General features: G+C 40.5%; 1 protein-coding gene across 8 annotated transcripts in view; it reads right to left on the minus strand.

The window, feature by feature from the left end:
- The window catches only part of mapkap1 (MAPK associated protein 1), a 271311-nt gene that overhangs the window by 242246 nt on the left and 8669 nt on the right, over positions 1–20396 (minus strand). The window contains exons 1-2 of one of the 8 annotated variants that reach the window (XM_048558772.2): positions 2211–3115; positions 855–895 (exon numbers count right to left, since the gene is read on the minus strand). The exons of 6 other annotated variants lie outside the window; for them this stretch is intronic. The gene's annotated coding sequence lies outside the window, so the exon portion shown is untranslated. Of the gene's footprint in view, positions 1–854; positions 896–2210; positions 3116–10235; positions 10501–20396 lie in introns of those variants that run through there. One more of the 8 variants, XM_048558775.2, reaches the window with a different exon arrangement.

Below are 20396 nucleotides of genomic sequence, written 5' to 3' on the forward strand. Positions count from 1 at the left end.
ACTGCTGATGTTGGAGAATCTGAGATAACACGGTGTAAAGGTGGATGAACTCAGCAGGCCAAGCAGCATCAGAGGAGCAGGAAAGTTTGACATTTCAGGTCGGGACCCTTCTTCAGAAAATCAAACGAAGAAGGGTCCTGACCCGAAACGTCAAACTTTCCTGCTCCTCTGATGCTGCTTGGCCTGCTGTGTTCATCCAGCTTCACACCGTGTTATCTCCAATTTTTTGGAATTCTCTCTCAAGGGATAGTAGAAGCTCAGTCATTGAGTATGTTTAAAGTATAAATCGATAGTTTTCTAAATATCACTGAGATAAAGGGATACATGAACACTGATGTGGACAATAAGCTTTGATCATTTTGAATGGAAGAGCAAGCTCTATGGACTACTGCTGATTCGACATTTGGCGTTTACTCTTAAGTAAATGTAAGAACGGGAGTGGAAGAGTGAACATTTGAATAAGAGTAAGTGCAACAAATCAAAAATCTAACAAGTATAAATGAATACATCTGGTAAATGTACCCCAATATGATTATAGCTAGGACTGCAATAGGTACAGCTGCAATTAATAGTGGAGGATACTGACTGAACGGAAGAAAATTTAACACGGAGCATGATGTCAAAATAAGAATGCTGGAAAAAAAAATGAGGCTTCCAGAGATATGACATGGAAGTCTGGAAATGCACTGAGAAAGTAGATATGGATACATGAGAAAATGGAAGTGGATATAAGAAAATGACAAGGAAAACAAAATTTGGGTACAGTTATCTTCTGACCAAGGGGTTTTGAAAGGGTTGTCAGGTGGTCGGCTGAAAAGCGAAAAAAGATAAAAAGGTGGATGCTTATGGGTCACCTGAATAATTGGAGATCAAGAGAAGTACTAGATGCAGTTACCTGTATAAACAAAAAACAAGGAAGAATTCATTGTCGGCATACCACTGACAATTACATCATCATTTCATTATTACATATGCTCGACAAAATATGTACTTTATTCTTGATTTCAAAGCAATTCAGTAAATTTCAAAAGACAGTACATATCAATTCTTGGGTAAACGTTAACTTCATAAAAGTTACAACTCGAAGGAAATGGCAATGAACTGAAGATGAACTACTGGCAAAGCAGATAAGGCATGAAAATTAGGGATTTGCTTTAAAATTTACTAATCGTGTACTTTTGTCCATTTCAGAATTAAGACAGCAATAGTACAATAAAATATCTGTGATTGACAGTTCCAAATGTAAGTAGAATTAAGATTTATTCTTCATATTGCAATTATAATAACAAGCCATTAAATTTTGGGCCTACAGGATAAAAATTCTTGATATGTACAATGGCTCCTTCGAAAAGATTACTGGCGATGAAAATCGAAAGATTATTTAAAATTTTAGAGCAATTTTGTCCAAACACGATCTTACAGACAAATATTTTGCAAATGGAAAGCTCTTACACTTGCAACTGTTTACAGATGCCATTTAAGAAATGCTATGATTTTCAGCTGGTCAAATAACATTTTTTAAACAAACATCAACATGTGTAAGGATTACAAGCAACACATCAATGCCCTAGAAACAACTCAAAATATAACAATTTACAGATGTTAGGGTATTAGTTTAATGGAATAGTTAATCTTTATTTTTAAACAAATGAACACCATAAGCTACATGAACACTCCTGAATGCAGCAGCTTAGAGAGTTCTAAAGGTTGCATTTCAGACTCAAAAATTACTACTACCCCATCAATGTATCAAATAAATGTTGGCACCTTAATTGTGCCTTTATAACATTGTTAATGGTTTGTTAATTTACCTCCTACTCTGTTATTATACTTCAAATGATTTAATGACTGCCAGGGGAGTAAGCAACATATGCACAAATGTTATCCTTCTGCATTATATTCAGTTTAACTCATACATGTGGTTCCTTTATGTACAGATTGTGTTGAACAATTACAGAATTTTTCTAAGAAAAAACAAATTATTTTTGTCTTATTAATCAAGCTTACAAAGTAAGTTCAGAATTTTGTCAATTCTGGAACACTTATGGTAAAGATACTGCATAGCCAATATTAAACTTGCCGACATTAATTGTCATTTGGATCTACAAACCACTCATGATAAGTTCTGGCAGCTTTTTGCTGGAATGCTACATAGAAAGCAATGCAGTTATGCTGTATCACACTCTAGGGAAGAAAAGCCGACAGTATACCTAGGCCAGTCGCAAATGTGTCTTCTGTTGGCTCATTATGGTGAATTCTTGGAAAAGCCATTTTCCCAGCAGCAAGGACACAATTACTCAGGTCAAAGAGGAAAGGGGTGGAGGGTTGGGAGGGAGTCAAGAACAAAACAGTTCAAAAAAATCACTTCAACACAAGACATAAAACACCACTGGCCATACTAAAAAGCAAGATATTTCAGTTTATAAAAAAGTAATCCCAATTAAAGTAGTCAGTAGGGATATATGTAGTCCCAATAGCCAAGATTTACTTTGATTACAGATTAAAATCACATTCTAAAAAGTTTTATCTTTAACATAACTGCAACTGAACACACAAGTGTTCTTTTTAGCTCCACTGAAAGGAAGGGCATTCTGTCTGTGCACTCACAATACTAATCTTATAATTAGCAGCTTAATTAGGTAATTATGGCTTTGCAGGGGATGCCTAAATGAAAAATGACAACATTGTATCACGGTCACCTATTTATATAGCAGTTATTGTTTTTTCACACCAATGCAAGGAAACAAAATCAGTTTACAAAAAAAATTACCCATTCCATGTCTTCAATTTATCAACTGTATTCTACAATAGGTTTAAAATCTACGCAAATTTCTATATACAATTAACAGTATTCTGAAAATAGACATTTTCACTATCATTACCCAAATTAGCTTCTTACAAAGCCATCAACTTTACCAAAATCCAATTCCTCCATTCAAATGCAGACAATAGGGGAAAAACACGAAAGTAATTTTTGCATAAAACATTCGGCACTCAAGATTTTACAGATACTAACATGAAAGAATTTTAAAAGGTGTTACATAAATGCAATTTTGACGTCAGACTATCCAAAGGTCACTTTTAGAGTGTTGAAATGGATAGAGAGAAATGCAGTGGTCAATTTATGCACAGACTCCCACAGCTTGGAGATAAATGGACTAAAAATCTACTTCAGTAAAATGACTGGGGGATTAACATGGTTTAGAATTCAGGACTCGCTTGCATTTCCTTGATTATTAGCAAAGAATCTTGGGCATCCATCCAAGCAGCCAGGTGGGGCCTTGGTTCAACACGGCAACCAAGAGTCAGGCTACGTACTCATAAAAAGGTAGTTAGAGAAAGAGAATATAACAGACTGAGGAAAAGTTTAAAAACTAATTGACAAGGCTCAGCAAATTATTCAAAAAATGACCATCAAATTGATGGAAAATACTGATCTCAAACTTTATATTTGTAGTGGATATATTGTGCATTCAGAAGCTTTTGAACATGACACTGAGTTTTGTGCTGTTGCCAAAGTGTTTCTGTTAATTCAACATAAGCATTGTGAAATATCATGAAAATAACTAATTCATTCACGTTGGAACGGATGTAATTTAGTCAGCTCTAAATGTTATTCCATAAGGTACTCTAGTAAATAAAAAGAAAAACCAACATAGAAATAGGGTTTATCAAAAATTTGCACTGTATGGTTGATTGCAACATTACAAAAGTGTCCTTCAAGTAAGGGGAACAGTCCAGTTTCCACTCAGCATTTCTAGCGAGGCCTTAACATCTCAGATGAGTCAGAAACGCAAACTTAAATTCCACCACTCCATCACATCATGAGTATGTGCTCAAACACCATCTTATTATGGCATAAATGTTGCTTAATTAACAACTACATGTCCATCAGATGGACAAGAAATCTGCTTTAATAATCTGAAGAATCTTTTGGAGCCTAAACTGTAACACACAATATTGTTACCTGCAAATGCAAGCTTGACCTCTGTAGGTAGGTTTCCATCTGCCCTAACCCAAACAACCTGCAACCTGTTCTTATGTCGACCCCTTAAAATCTTCATACATGATGCTTTGAACACATATGAAGTGATTTTTTTAAAATGATGCAACCTTCTGTCTTTTAAGACAATAGTTTGCATCCTGGTGGCCAACCGTGTGTTGAAGGTGCAGGGCCAAATGACATCTGATTTCTATGGGCAGCTCAGTGATTCATACTGCTGCCTCACAGCACAGTGACCCAGATTCAATTCCAGCCTTGGGTGACAGTCGAGATCACATGGGCTACAGGGAGAACAAGCCACTTGAATATATAACTAGCTCTAAAGAAGGAGACAGAGTGTGGTGGTTTAGGGTTGCATTTCCAACTGGAGGCCTGTGACTAGGGATGTGCCACAAGGATCGGTGCTGTGTCCACTGTTTTTGTCATTATCTAAGTGGTTTGGATATGAACGTAGGAGGTGTGGTTAGTAAATTTACAGTTGAGACTAAAATTGGTGGTGTAGTGGACAGCAAAGGAGGTTATCTAAGGATACAAGAGGACTTTGATCCAATGTGCCAAGGAGTGACAGATGGAATTTAATTTAGATCAATGTGAAGTGCTGCATTTTGGTAAGGCAATATCAGGGTAGGGCATATACACTTAGTGGTAGGACTGCTGCACAAAGACCTTGGAGTGCAGGTTTATAGTTTCTTGAGTTGCAGTTAGACAGGATAGTGAAGACGACATTTCGTATGCTTGCCTTTATTAGTCAGTGCATCGAGTAGACGAGTTGGGAGATCATGTTGCGGCTATAGGGCATTGGTTCGGTCACTTTTGGAATACTGTGTTCAATTCTGGTCTCCCTGCTAATGGGCAAGGTGTTGTTCAAGTTGAAAGAGTACAGAGAAACTAAAAACGATATTGTCGGGGTTGGAGGGTTTCAGCTATAGGGAGAGGAATAAGCTGGGGCTATTTTCCCAGAAGTGTCAGCTGTTTTCTAAAATCATGAGGGGCATGGATCGGGTGAAAAGCCAAGGTTTTTTTTCCCCAAATAGGCACGTTTTTCACACAAAAGTTGGTTAGCGCCTGAACGCACTGCCAGAGGTAGTATTCAGCATTCAAGAAGTACCTGGATAAATACATCAATAGGAAGGGAAGTGATGGATACGGATCTTGCACAGAAGGCATTTTTAGTATGGAAAAGCAAAATGTGTCAGTGCAGGCTTTTGAGGGCTGAATGGCCTGTTCCTACACTATATTGAGAACAAAGAACAAAGTAGGGAGCCCAGAATTAGAAGGCATGTGTTCAAGATGGGGGAAAATAATTTAAAAGGACCTAAGAGGCAACTTTTGTGCAAGAGAATGGTGCGTGTCTGGAACAGGCTGCCCTGAGGACACTGGTACAACTACAACATTTAAAAGTCATCTGGATGAGGACATGGCGAGGAAGGGTTTAGAGGAATATGGGCCAAATGGGTCTGGATTAATTTAGGATATCTGGTCGGCAAGGATGAGTTGGACTGAAGGGCTCATTTCCAGGCTGTATGTCTCTCTAACTGTGTGGAGTTTGGACATTCTCCCTATGTCTGTGTAGGTTTCTGCCAGATTGTCCCAATTCCTCACACCATCCAAAGATGTGCAAGCTAGGTGGATTAGTAATGCTAAATGCAGGGTTGCAGGGATTGTTCCGGGGCAGGGGGGAGCAGGTTTGGGTCAGGGTGGGATGCTCTTTTGGAGGGTCAGTGCAGACTTGACAGGACAATACTGAAGTGTCTGTTCACATGCTGCATGACTCGACTGCGATCCCATGATTCTCTATGTCCCCTGGCTGGCCACATGAGAATGTTTTCTGTCTTCTTGCCTTTTCGAAGGCCCTCCCAAACCATCAGCCTCCAAAAGATCACTGTCCAAGTTGCCAAAGCCTATTGTCATCATACTTTCACTACAAAGATATCTGAAAAGGGACTATGGGTGTCCAGGAGGCTGCAACCCAGTGGCCAGATCACTGGACAGAAGGTATTGGGTAATACCGTTTCAAACATGAATATGCCTGAACTAGTATGATGACGGCATTTGCATGCTCTGGGACAAAGTTTACAACTTTAAGCCAAAGGATGCCAAATGCCTGACATGGCAAAAAAGGGAAACTGCTCAGCTTTTTCTCACCATTATAGTTGATGAAGCGGACCTGGCAACCTCCCCAACAGGGATTGGGAACAAAAGAGAAACCAATCAAACCTCAAAATATTTAGAGGTATCAATAGCCCCATTGACCAGAAAAGTAGCAAGTAAGTTTTGAGATGAAACAGACTCCTAAATGGACATTCCCACCCTGGCTCTCTGGCCTTTGGAAAGTTTGATTTTTACATTCAAGTGATCAAGGAAAATCTGCTTTTAACATCAGAACTGCAAGCAACACTTCAGCCTCAAATCCATGTCTCTTCAAAATCCTGCTCCACTACAAGGTGAACCAATTTCCTATCTGCAAACATTATATTGCGAAATCAACAATTTTCAAGAGTTGTGTGTAACAACCTTCCTTCAATCGTTTGGACAAGCCTGAACTTTAACTCAGGAAGAATAGGAACCCTTGCTAGATTCTGAGTCACATGACTTCAATATCTACACTCAGGTTTTAATCTGTTGCTAGTAAAACTCTTTGGTTTTGGGTGTGCATTGCTGTTGGTATGCTTTTGCAAAGTATCAAAGACCAGCCAAGAACTGCAAAGGCTGCAGACATTGGTCCTAAATGAGCAAGAGTGTGCAATATCGGCAGAAATCTGAGACCATCAAGTTATGAGTCTAGCAAGTCTGTGCACTTCGCTACATTGGTGAGAACTAAACAATATACATTTGACAGGAAGAAAGGTGGAACAATTTCCACCTTCACTATCTTAGATGTATCATAGACAACCTTAAGAAGCCTATAATCATGGAAAGAGACGAGTTAGCATCAAGACAGTACCTCAGCATGTCTCAATGGCTTCATGGTCAATTATCTGAAGTACAGTCATTATGCAGGCAAAATAATGACTACACTGGGAATAGGTCAAGCAAAAAAAAATCCCACAAAAGAAAACATGAAGATGATGTTGAATTTGTTAATTAGTTTCAAAAAGCCCTTTGCAAGCTGGACAAACTTATATTTTGGTATCAATATCACGAGACATCCTCAAATTCATATATAGAAGGAACTCAATGATGAAATGGACATTAACATGAGCGATGATAAGTAAGCACTCATGTGGCAATAAAGAATATTCTGATTTTGGTTATTTTAAATAACAGTAGTAGATTTGAGAACATATAAGAAGAGGGCAACAATGAGCTCTGACTGAGAAGCTGGAAATCTGGACTCTAGTGACACAGCATTGCTGGAAGAAGCAGAAGAAATGCAGAAATAATGACACTGATGACAGTAAAATGTTGTCAAGCACCCTGCTTCCTGCAAGGACTCTGTTCCACACTCACAGGTTCTCCATCGCGTCTGTTCTGATGAGGCCACCTTCCACAGGGAGGCCTTCAACACATTCTTTTCTTCCCCCCCAACTGGGATGGCTCCTGACTCCCATCCCTCTGTGATGGACAGGGCTCTCAGCTGTGGCCGACCCATTTCTTGCACTTCTGCCCTCACCATGTTATAACCTTTCACCCCACCAGTTTCGACATTCAAAAGATCATCCAACATCACCTCAGCAGGATGCCCTCGCTAAATACCAACACCCCTCCGCCACATGGAGTTACAGAAGATATCACACTAATCTTCTCTGTCTTCACTGTGCAAGGTCACAAACACACCTTCCAGATGAAGCTGTGGTTTACTTCTTTTGATCTAGTCTACTTTATTTCCTGCTCACAATGTCTGCTCCATTACATCTATAAAACACAACAGATTGGGTGATCACTTTGGTATGCTCCACTTTGACCACAAGAATGACCTTGACCTTCCAGGTGACTGCTATTTCAATGAACTCCCATGCCAACATTTTCACTTTAAACCTTCTGCAGTTTTCTAATGAAGCTAAACATTAACTGTAAGAACTGCACCCCATTTCCTACTTCGGCATTTTACAGCTTTCAGGACTCCACATGAAGTTCAACACCTTCAGAACATGAAAACTATCCACTCTTGAGTTCTCACTTCTTTGCTTTTTCTCGCAGTAGATTTTACTTATCTTCTCCTATTCAAATCTACCATTTAAACCCATTTTACTTCTCAAATCTCTTTTTGCACCATTAGCACACCATTTGTCTATTGATCTGGGTAGCCCCATCATTTGGTCTTCTTTGTCAAAAGCACAACAACCACAATTTTTCAGCCCACCATTAGCTTCAAAGAGACTTTAGACTCAAACATTAATTCTGTTATTCTCTCCACAGATTCTACTAGATCTACTGAATTTATCAAGCTTTTTAAAAATTTTACAACTTTATTAGAGTTGCGTGCAAAAACTGGCATGTTCTGTCTTTCACAAAAATTTTAAGAACTCAAAATTCTCTCTCAAAACAGTGAGACTCCTAATTATTAACAAGATCGTATTTATCCTATTTGATACTACAACCTGGTCAATGACAAGTTACTCTGATATTAACATTCTAGACAAATATTCAACATGAACAAGAGAGAGAAGTGCTAGAGGCAGTTGAAGAAAGAACAAAGCACATTGACATTAAGCCAAATTGCAATGCAAAAGCAATGGTAAGGTGATGCGTTCGGGAATTAAATTCTAAACTATGCGGTTAAGCAGTTAAATGGAAGAGGGAAGTGTGCAATGCCAAGAATAACCCGTCAAAAAACTACAGTAAAGGCCTTCTGCAATTTGACAATATCCACGAGGGTGAGCAGGAGTTAGCAAATACACCGGCTGTAGAAGAGGCTAGTGTTGGCTGAATCAATGTATAAGTGATTCACTCAGCTATCTGGCCTATTTGATTGCAAAGTGTACATGATTCCTCAAAAAAGTTATCAGCACCTTTGCGAGATTCGTACAGATTGTTTCACACATTCAGGACACATCCTAGCCACCTTGAAACTGTAAATGACTTTTCAAATCCACATGAACAGTTGAAACAGAGCTTCTATTTAAAAACTCAACCAGAAGTTAGTACCTGCAAAAATACGAGTCAATTTTATTAATTCTAATGGCCTTTCCTCCATAAAGATCAGAACTGAGGGCGTTCACTGATGATTGGTGCAGGACACGTTGTAAATGACAATCAGCGTTCCTCAGATAGTAATGCAATCAGATCTGGATAACATACAGGCTTGGGCTGATGTGTGCTGTGTTACTTGGCATCTTAGTATTGTTACACTATGGCCACCTTAACAACAAAAATCTAATAATCACCCCTTGAAATTCCCTTCCTTACCTGAAACATGCCCAGAACAGCACAGTCGACAACTAAAATGTTATAACCAAGATAGGATGAGCTCACCAGAGATAATGGGAACCGCAGATGCTGGAGAATCCAAGATAACAAAGTGTGAAGCTGGGTTAACACAGCAGGCCAAGCAGCATCTTAGGAGCACAAAAGCTGATGTTTCGGGCCTAGACCCTTCATCAGAGAGGGGGATGGGGAGAGGGTTCTGAAATAAATAGTGGGGGGGGAAAAGAGAGGTGGACCGAAGATAGGTGGTGGGAGGGAGTAGGTTGGGGGGGGGGGGGGGTGGAGAAGAAGATAGGTGGGGAGGAGCAGATAGCTGGGGAGGGGATAGGTCAGTCCGGGGAGGACAGACAGGTCAAGGAGGCAGGATGAGGTTAGTAGGTGGGAAATGGAGGTGCGGCTTGAGGTGGGAGGAGGGGATAGGTGAGAGGAAGAACAGGTTGGGGAGGCGGGGACGAGGTGGGCTGATTTTGGGATGTAGTACGGGGAGGGGGAGATTTTTAAGCTTGTGAAGTCCACATTGATACCATTGGGCTGCAGGGTTCCCAAGCGGAATATGAGTTGCTGTTCCTGCAACCTTCGGGTGAATTCACCATCTTTCTCTATTTCCACCACTTCATAAGTCACAATAAACTTAGTTTGTTTATCTTGGTTCCCAACACAGGCAGTCATATGCTTTTTCTGTATTAGACTTAAAATAAAAGAGATCTATCAACCAAGTTTCTTTAACAAACATGAAACCAATCTATTTTAAAACAAAATTTACTCAAATGAGGATACAAAACTAGTGAAGATTCTTAGTTTGTTCTACACATATTTACTCCTGTAAACCCAAAATATACACACTCAATAAAAGGGAACAACTTACTTCTCTCTACACAGATTCACTTTCTTGAGGCAGGGGGGTGGAAACACTTTTAGCTATTAAGTTCTAGATCTTCAAGACAAAATGGGCAGGCTCGAGGTGTTCAGATAGCTCCTGTATCTGACATTCTTACAAGAGGAGGAGACTGGTGTCACTAAACACAGGTAGTTGTCTCTGGTACTTGGGCAAACACAGCTTGCTCAGGAAATGCAATATCGAGAAGTCTTCCTGTCACTCAAGTTTCATTCTGAATTCACCACAAAGGTACCTAAGAAACAGAATGCAATAAGCTGTACTGACTATTCCGAAATAAGTTTCCTACCAATTGAAAATCCAAAACCATCTCTAATTCTGCAAGGCACTGTTCAAACAGATCCCAAAAACCCAGTTGTAAAAGGAGTCAAGTGCTTTTCCTTGAACTCAGGTCAAGCAACCGAGATCAGTAATTACCTGGAATCATGTGACTTACAAGGAATAGCATGTTCAGAAAAAGTTCCAATATGTATTTTCACTAATCTTTCAAAAGGCATCCTGATGTCTTCACAATTCTTCAAACTCAAGTCCACAGAAATTTTAAATTTTAAATCATATCACAAGATTTTGTCTAATTTGGGGCTGAAAGCCATAAGTTTCTAATACAGCAAGACAGCCAAGCTTACAGTACAAATTACAAACCATATTGCATTGTGCTACCCATTTTTTAAAAAGGTGACCATTATTCTCTGACAATAAAACATTTAGTATTTCTCAAATGAATCTTGTGATATCATTCAATGGCCCGAAAATAATTAGTTGTTAGCTACCATGACAAAAAAATCTTCATCGTATTTTCACAAAACCTGATCACAAATAAGAACAGTTTGAGGACTGTTAACAGTACTTTACAACATCATGAAAGTCCATTGGATGAAAATCACTTTAATCAATTTAACAATTCAACAAAAAGAAAAGCATGGTATCATTGCAACTCAGAGCAGCAGAGATTCGGTAGGTGCCTAGAACATCAATGGAATAGGTTGAAGAGAAATGCAACGAGGATATACAATTAAATACCATTAAAATTAGTTCTGATGCTATTGCTTACGTACGTAATGCAGGCTTCTAATCTATAATGTATTAATGTGTGTCTTGTACAGGTTTGAATTAATATTGAAGTTATCAAGGTAAAGGATGTTAACATCACAATACTTATCACCACATTAAGTCGCAACATGAATCCCAGAAGAGATATCATTGCTGGCTACACAAGAAAGCTCCTTTTACTTTGCTCTTAATATGCTTCACTATCTGCTTTGTGATTATTGGAGAGAATTTTACAACACAGAAACAGGCCACTTGATCCATCAGGTCTGTGCCAGTGCTTCTGCTCCATATAAATACTTTCCAATTTCATCTCAGTCGAAACACATCCTAAGTGTCCTTTCTGCCTCAATTTTCAGGCTTTTACAAAAATGTATCTTTACCACTCATCTCAACCATTCCACATAGGAGCAAATTCCACATTCAAACCACTCACTTATCCTGAATTTCTTAAATGGATCATTAATGATTATCATATATTATGGCCCCTAATTTCTTCTGCATCTAACGGACTGAACTTTATAAGTTTAAAGACCTCTATCAAGTCACCATCTCTCAGCCTTCCCTTTCCTGTGCCAAAATTTCAACTACTCCGGAATAGATCCAATGTGCTCGTTATCCCACTTCTCTCACTTGTTTACAGCTCAACTAAATGCTGCCAGTTTTTGCACAGAGTACAAATGATAAGGGAGATTTAAATCCATCAATCTGTGCTCGATCTAGTCCATATTCCATACCTTAAGTATCAATCAAGTAATAAAATCAAAATCATATGTCACCTATACATGCGGTTACGGGTGTGGATTGAAATGCAGAATTGATGTCGCCAGAGATGTAGTTGCGGGATGAACAGGACTGGCAACTAAATATTCTGAGGTATAGGACTTTGAAGTAGGACAGGAAAGGGTTTAAAGGGAGGCGGTGCCACATTATTAATTAAAAGAAAGAATTATTGCAGTAAGGACGGACAAGACCTTAAAAGGGTTGTCAATCAAGACTTTGTGGTTCGGGTTTAGGAATGAAAAGGAGGTAGTCACGTTGTTAAATGTGTATTATAGACCCTGAAACAGTCAGCAGGCAATTCAAGTGCATATATGTAGACAATTCACGAAGTTGTGCAAAAATAACAAGGTAATTAATTACATAATTACAATTTCCCCATCATTAATTAGGAACATCCTGGTATAAATGTTGAGAGGGCTCAGATTTATTGAAGATATTCAGGTCAGCTTTTCACACCAACACGTAGGAGGTCCTGCAAGGCATGGCACAGTGGGAGGCTTAATACTGGAGAATGAAGCTGGACAAGTATTTGAGGTGGCAAAGGGGAAGCACTTTAATGAAAGAAACCACAACACTATAATTCTACGTCTGTTATGAAAAAAAGGAGAAAGACAAAGACAAAGACAGTCTACAAAAATGGATTCTCTTTTCGGGGAGTAGTGTGGAAAGGGGGAAGTGAAAGAGGCAGATTTAATTTTAAAAAAGAGTCAGGATCTGGTCTAAATAGACTGGGAACAGCTATTTCTGGACAAATCTACAGCAGAACAGTGGAAGGTATTCCAAAACAAACTTGGGAAGAGCACCTACCTAACATGTTCCTTTAGAGTAAGCTGTAGGAGGAACAAGCCCAGACCACCCTGAAAGTTTAGGAATATTCAGAACTGGATAGAAAGGAAAAGAGGCATGCTTAACCGTTACAAAGGGAGTAAATGAACAGAGGTCCTTGTGGGGCACAGCAAGTGGGGCGGGAGGGCAATTAAGAAAGCAATTACAAGAGCAAGGACAGGGGATGACCAAACACTGGCAGGCAAGATTAGGAATAATGCCAAGATATTTTCCAAGTATATCAAGGGGAACGAGAATAGCTAGTGAAAAAGTAGGGTCCAATAGGCACCAAACAGAAAATCTGTGTGCAGAGCCACGGGACAGTCGTAGAAAGTTAACCAAATACTTCACTGTCTTCAACTGGGACAAGGACGACGTAGGTACAGAATTCAAGAAGATAGATTGAGAGATTCTTAAGCAGATGGATAGAGAGAGTACTGATGGGTTAGGCAGGTTTAAAAGTAGATAAATACCCAAGTCCGGATGAGCTGTATCTCAGGCTATTATAGGAGACAAGAAAGGAAATTTACAGAGATAACGATGTAAATTTTTTAATTCCTCTCTGACCAGAAGAGAGGTGTCAAAGGTCTGGAGGATAGCTGATGTGGTTCCAATTTACTAGAAGAGTGGTACAGATGAAAAACTTTGACACCGAGTATTTAGTGAAGGGTGATTTAGATCAGAGGTAATCAGCTTGGCTCTGCCAGAAGGAAGTCATGCCTGACAAATCTGGTTGAAGATTTCCAAAAGGTGACCATGCGAGGAGATTAGGACAGTGCAGTAATGTAGTTTATATGGATGCTAGCATAGCCTTTGACAAGGTCCCATATGGAAGCTGGTAAAGAAAGTAAGAGTACATGGGATCCAGGGTAACCTGCAAAGTTAGAGCTAAATTGGCTTTGTGGCAGGAGATAGAGAATGGTGGTAGATGGTTGCTTCTATAACTGGACAAGGTCAGAAATCACACAATACCAGGTTACAGTCCAACACGTTTTTTTTGAAAACGCAAGCTTTCTGAGCCTTCCTCCTCCTCCTCTAGGGTGTTAGTGAGACAGTAGCTTCAGACACAGAATTTAGAAGTAAAAGATCAAAGGGTCACACCACTGATGAGGATGTACTAAACAAATCTAAGATGCTGTTAAATCTTTAATCAATGAGAAGGTTTTAATTGACTAATATGTATATGTAAACCCCTGAATTCCTTTCAAGTCGCTGTCCTGAGAGAGCTACAGGTTTCAACGGTGTAAAAAAGAGATGACACTCTAGGTGCCTATGTTAGGTGTGAGGCCTTGTTTAGAATCTGTTTGTGCTTTGGTTTGGAGTCAGACGGTCTTATTTCTAAAGGAGGAATTTATAAATCGATAAATTGTGCGTTTTTTGAACAAAATAAAATGTGTATGCGAATACAAATTCACCCTGTAGATTCATGTGCAAAGAGGGGAAGAGTGCAAGGGGGTAAAAGCCTGCACACACCAGAGTGGGGTGGGAGAAAAGACAGCAAGTGCGAGAACGCGTGTGGTGGTGTGGGGGGGAAAACGGACAGAAGGGGGACAGGCAGGCAGATGGGGGGGGGGTGGCAGAGAAGAGTGGGAGAAGTGGGGAGAAGAGAGGAGCATGGGGGGAGCAAGAGTGAGAGAGGGTGCATGAGAGTGTAATATGTGGTGGCCTCACTTGTTGTGTCACATGAACCCAAGATCTTAGTTGAGGCCGTCCTCATGGTTACCGAACTTGGCCAAATGTCCTTGACTGCTGAAGTGATCCCTCACTCTGAGGTAGCATCCCTGTCTGGGATTGGATGAATGGACACCATGAAACCATCCACATGGTTTCGCCAATACACCATGCCTCGGGGCATCCTTGACTGCAGCATATGAGATAGACTACATTGGCCGTGACATATGAATATCTGCCATGCACACGGTGGGCACTGTTCCCCTATGTGACAGTGGTGTCCACGTCAAAGACCTGACATGTCTTGCAGACGTTGCCATGAAAGGGTCGTATAGTGTTGTGGTCAATGTTGTTCCAAAGACCGGGTATTTTGCTACAAACAACAATCTGTTTAAGGTCTGGCGGTTGTTTAAAGGCAAGAAGTGGAGGTGTGGAGAGGATCTTGGCAAGGTGCTCATTATCATCAATAATGTGTTGAAGGCTGTGAAGGGTGTGGTGCAGTTTCTCTGCTCCTGCAAAGTACCGGATGACAAAGGGTACCCTATCGAATGTATCCCGTGTCTGTCTTCTCAGGAGGTCATAACGTTTTTTTTTAAACACTACAGCATGTTGGAACTGGAGACTGATGTGTTGAATACACACATACAAATGTCACTTCTTTTTTTACACTGACGAAACCTGTAGTTCTCACAGGACAGCGACTTGAAAGGATTTCAGGCGTTTACACATACATATTAATCAATTAAAACCTTCTCAATGATTAAAGCTTTAACAGCATCTTAGATTTGTTCAGTACATCCTCAGTGATGTGACCCTTTGATCTTTTACTTCTAAATTCTGTGTCTGATACTACCTCTCTCACTAACACCCTGGAGGAGGAGGAGGAAGGCTCAGAAAGCTTGCATTTTCAGATAAACCTGTTGGACAATAACATGGTGCTGTGAGATTTCTGACCTTGTCCACCCCAGTCTAACACCTGCACTTCCGCATGTGACTGGAGACAGTATCTTGTGGGATACCGCAGGGATCGGTGCTGGGTCCCTTATTGTTCATTATAAATAATAGAGATGGCATGAATACCGGTCAGATGGCTGAGAGTGAGGAAAAAAGTCTTAGGTTACAGGAGGATGAAAATAGATGGACATAAAAGGCAAATGGAATTTAACTCTGCCAAGCATGAGGTGGTGCACTTTAGAAGAAATAACAAGACAAGGAAGTAATCAACAAATTACAGGACAGTAAGAAGCTTACAGGAACAGAGGTACCTTGGGGCATCTGTCCAATAATCCCTGAAGGTGGCGAGCCAGGTCAACAGGGTAATTAAGGCAGCATACAGTGACCTTATCAAGGTTTATGAAATTATGAGGTAGATAGATGAGGTGAATAGCAGTGGTTTTTTTCCCCAGCATGCAGGAGTTCAAAACTAGGGGGCATATTTTAAAGGCAAAAGGAGAAAAAGACAAGAGGGGCAACCTTTTTCTTAAAAAAAATGAATGGTTCATGTGTGGAGTGAACTGCCAGAGGAAGTAGTGGATACAGGTACAGATATAACATTTAGAAGACATGTCAATAAGTATGTGAATAGGAAAGATTTGGAGGGACATGGCCAAATGCAGGCAAAAAGGACTAGGTCAGTTTTGGGAACATGGTCAGCGTGCACCAGCTGTACTGAAGGATCTGTTTCCTTGCCATATAACTCTTATGACTTGCCTTCATCAATCAATACGTGAATTATAACAGCAGGGAGGTTATTTAGGAGTTGAACAGGACTTTGGTTCGGCCATAGCTGCAGCACTATGTTCTGCTCTCTCCGTATAGCAAGGACTTGTTTGCACTGGAGGGTTACAGAGGAGTGACACCAGGACGTTGCCTGGGATGGAGTACTTTAATTATGAAGAGAGGCTGCGTAAGGTCAGGGTGCTTTCTTTGTAGTGCAGAAGGGTGAATGGGGACCTGATGGAGGCATGTAAGATTATGAGTACCATGGACAGGGTAAATAGAACTTCTCATTTGTTGAAGTGTCAAAGACAGAGGTTTAGAGTGGATTTGAAAAATTTATTTTCCACCAAGGCTCTAGAATACACTGTGTGGGCGGGCAGTTGAGGCTGGCAACCTCAACATTTAAAAAGTACTTGGATGAGAACGTGAAATGTCAAAACATTCAAGGCAATAGAGTTCATGCTGAAAGTGGGGCTCGTGAAGATTTAGTATAACTTTGGCAATACAGATACGGTATGATTCTATGATATATTATTTGTTAGTCTATTCAAAGCAAATTTGAGTTGTAATTTACTTCCTGAACCAACATTTTACCTCTCAGAAATTGAAATATCTTGTACTGACCATTGTTTGACTCCTGGATGTGAATGCTTCAGAGCGGGTGCAAAGCAGATGTACCAGGATGCTGCCTGATCCAAAGGGTTTTGGTTGTGAAGAAAGGTTGAATAAACTCAGATCGTTTTCGCTGGAAAGATGAAGACACTGGGGCAACCTGCCAGAGGTCTACAAAATTATGAAAGGCATGGATAGGCTTTTTCCCCCATGGTGGAAAGGTCAACTATAACTGAGTGCAGGTTCAAGGTGCAGGGAAGGTGTAAAAGTGCAGGGAAAAATTATCACACAGAGGATGGTGGGCGCCTGGAGCACACCACCAGAGGTAGTGGTGGAAGCATAAACAAAAGCAATGTTTAAGGCGTTTCTTGACTGACACGAACAGGAAGTAAACAGAAGGATAGAAACCATGCAACAAAGCAGCAGGTTTAAAAAAGGATCAGGAATCAGCAAGGCTTGGTGGGCCGAAGGGTCTGCTCCTATGCTGTGGTGCATTCAAACAGTTCTTCCAGTGTCAACTGAAGCTACCAAATGGAGATAGTAAATTTTTCACCAAACTCAAGTTATATAACAGTTATTTATTAAGACATTCTTAATGGGCTGTAAAAACTCGATTTTTTCTATATTTTCGAATGTGGAATGAAATGGGAAAAAGACTGCTTGAAAACCAAGAACTGCAGAAAGAACTTTTTAAGAGCAAGTTACTGAAACTCTAAGTCATGTTGACACTTTTGCTTTGTCTATACAGTCAGGTGGCTGTTTATAGATGTGCCAGCATCAAGAGGTGACTTCAGTGAGAACCAGCAGGCAACAAGTAGTTGACTGGCTTGTGGAATGGTGACCAGTTGTAGATAACAAGGGCCATCAGCCTGACAATAACTATTTGATTAACTCCTGGATAACTGAATAGCTTATTGGAGAGAATGATACTGGCAAAGTTTTCAGACTTCCAGAAAGGGAGAAGGGGAGATAGTGTGTCTTTCTCTTCAAGAAAAATACCTAAAGCCTGAAAAAAGCCAGTTTATTTTCTTTCACCATTTGCTACAGGCCGTGGCTTTTAAATAGTAATTAAGAAATTTTGCAGTTAATGTACTGGTCGCCTGCAAACTGAGCAAGAACCAGGAGAAAACAGACTGAACAAGTGTTGGCAAGTAAAATGGTCATCTCAATGTACCCCATGGATTAAGGCCTTCGAACTATTTTCATAGTTTTTTCACCCCCCCGCCAAAAACGTTTTTTGTCTCTCTGCATGTGTACGCAGGGGAATTTTACCTAGCGGGTCATTCTTTTTATGAATAGTATGTGGAGTAACTTGGTCCATGTTTTCTATTAATCGAGAACTAAAAAAGACAAGCAAATTGGGGAACGTTACATACTTAGAAACAATCTTTAACTTCTGTGATGGACTCTGGGTATGGCAGGACTTGATTCCCAGCATTGCTACTCCAGTGAGGTATGACAGTGTCAACAAATGTGACTTGACAAGGGGTTAACAGACACGATTTGATATAAACACACACATTTTATTTTTGACTGAGGAAAATCCTTTTCCTTTCCTGCTGACTGAATACAATCACATTCATTATCTCACCTAAATGTCAAATACCTGTACTCTCTTTAACAAGAGGTAAATGGAAAGCAAAGTTGCCTCGACACCAACCCGTCAAACACTCCTAGGGCAGGGACAGCATACAAGTAAACACCGAGTAAAGCACACTCTACTCACTGAACTAGAAGTAAACTGAAAATTACGCTCCTTCAACACCATTCCTAAACACTCCTTGGACAGGGACAACAAGGGGTTAAAATGCAAACTGACGCTCTCTCAATCCTTTCACAACATCCAAAACAATAACAGTGAAATAGGCCCTGCTGAGGCACTGTACTGAAATCAAACACAAATGTAATAGTCAAATATAAACTTAAAGAATGAAACTGAAAATGACTTAAGTATGTCATATAGGTCAATGATCTACCCCATGCAGTGCCCATCAACCTCGAAAGGCCTTGACCACACCGGTGAGCCATGTATGCTCCCTCTCTAGGAACACATGTGCAGGGAACTAACTGTGAAAACAGGGGCGGCTAGGCAAAAATGCTGAGCCACTCCACAGCCCACTGCTTGGGCCTGTTGATGGCCACCTTGGCCAGGCCTAGGAGCAGACCCACAAAAAGGCCCTCAGACTTCTCCACTCCTCCTACACCAAGTGCCCACAGATCATGAGCATGGGACTGGACAGCAAACAAAGGTTAAGAACAGCCCCTTCAAAAAAAAACTAAAAAAGGGGCTGCAAATGGAAACCTTCTACATGGATGTGAAAGACTGTTTTCTCTAGGCCACAAAAGCTACATTCTTATTTCACTTGGTGGCAGATCAAACTATCATTTCACAGGGCCACTGCAAAAATCAAGCTCCATCCCAATCCCCAGGCTCTCCGATGGGGGTTCTCCACCATCACAGGGGAAAAAAAGTCATGACCAGGCACATCCAAGCATTGGGTAAAGGTGGAAAGTGGAGTCCTTTCAAGAAACACCTCCATGCCATTCAAAAGGACTACCTAGAAGGCTCAGATTGTGGGGTGCTGTGTTATAGGAGGTGCAATGCAGGGCCAATGTCAAGATTCGGACAAAGGTCAGTTCATCAGAGATCCACTGCACATCCAAGTCATTTCAATCTCACATGTGGCACTGGCACTAAGAAACTTATCCCTCAGTAGCTCGGGTCACAAACTAGATGATGACTGACACCTTCTCCGCTGCCTACGCCAGTGTCATCCAGTCCAGTCTTCTGCCATCCAATACATCCCCCACTCTGGTCAGCTCAGCATCCCACATCTTCCACTCCTTCAGCTTGGACCTCAAAGTGTGATCAAGCATATTACCATTAAAGTGATTTTCTTCTTCCATTTTATGTCATCTATTTCACTAGTCATAAAGTCAGAGGTATACAGCACCAAAACAGACTTTTTGTCCAACTCATCTATGTCGACCGGAAATCTTAAACCTATCTAAACCCATGTGCCAGCATTCGGCCTATATCCCTTGAAACCCTTCCGATTCATATACCCATTCATATGCCTTTTAAAATGTTGCAATTGTACTAGCCTCCACCACTTATTCTGATACCTCATTCCATACAGGCACCACCCTTAGGTCCCATTTAAGTGTTTTCCCCATCACCTTAAACTTATGCCCTCTAATTTCGGATTCTTCCACCCCAGGACAAAGACCTTGTCTATTCACCCAATCCATGCCCTTCGTGATTTTATAAACCTCTATAAAAGGATACCCCTGCCTCCAACTCAGACGGAACAGCTCCAGTCCATTTAGCCTCTCCCGATAGCTCAAATCCTGGCAACATCCTCATAAATCTTTTCTGAACCTTTTCAAGTTTCACAATATCTTTCCTACACTAGGGAGATCAGAACTGCATGCAGTATTCAAACAGTGGCCTAACATGACCTCCCAACTCCT

Source organism: Stegostoma tigrinum, chromosome 29 (assembly GCF_030684315.1).
Source record: "Stegostoma tigrinum isolate sSteTig4 chromosome 29, sSteTig4.hap1, whole genome shotgun sequence".
Classification (NCBI taxonomy): Eukaryota; Metazoa; Chordata; class Chondrichthyes; order Orectolobiformes; family Stegostomatidae; genus Stegostoma; species Stegostoma tigrinum.